Source organism: Buceros rhinoceros, unplaced genomic scaffold (genome assembly GCF_000710305.1).
Source record: "Buceros rhinoceros silvestris isolate BGI_N320 unplaced genomic scaffold, ASM71030v1 scaffold45298, whole genome shotgun sequence".
In the NCBI taxonomy this organism is placed as follows: Eukaryota; Metazoa; Chordata; class Aves; order Bucerotiformes; family Bucerotidae; genus Buceros; species Buceros rhinoceros.
In genome coordinates this window covers 6335-6929 of record NW_010428304.1, presented here as the reverse complement: position 1 = coordinate 6929, position 595 = coordinate 6335, and positions in this window count along the sequence as shown.

Sequence of the window (595 nt, the reverse complement as noted above, 5' to 3'; positions counted from 1 at the left end):
CTATGCATCTGTGTTTAAAAATGCACACAAAAGCCATGAATGTCTCCAAGCTTGTTTTTGTAAATATATATATATATCAGGCTAGCCAGCCAAATAGCAATAATATTTCTCCCACTTGCTCATTCTTGGATGTCTCATTTACATATTTATGCAGCTTCTATTTTCTTTTTGAAATAAAACCCTATGAAATGATGTGCCTAGGCTTTCACAAGGACACAAATCACCGAGCTTCTGAATTTTTGATTAATTCTGTGCACTTCATTTTTGCAGTTGTGGACTTTCCTGAATGTGAGGCTATACCATTATTCATTTGCCTTCAGCAAAGGCACAATGGCTCCAGAACGAACTCTTAATTATGGTCAGCATTTATGTCAACAAAGTCCCTAACAAAAATTGATTGAATATCAGCTTTTTTATATTTATCATGTAAAGCTGACTTACTGTGCTATCATACTGTTACCCAACGGAAACAGGAATAAAATAGGATGAGTTTTGCATTGGTTTTATTTGGTTATTAATTTTCTTTAAAACAAGTCAAACACAAAACTGCTAGAAGAATGAAAGAAATGGAACTAATCAAAACAGGCTGTGAGTT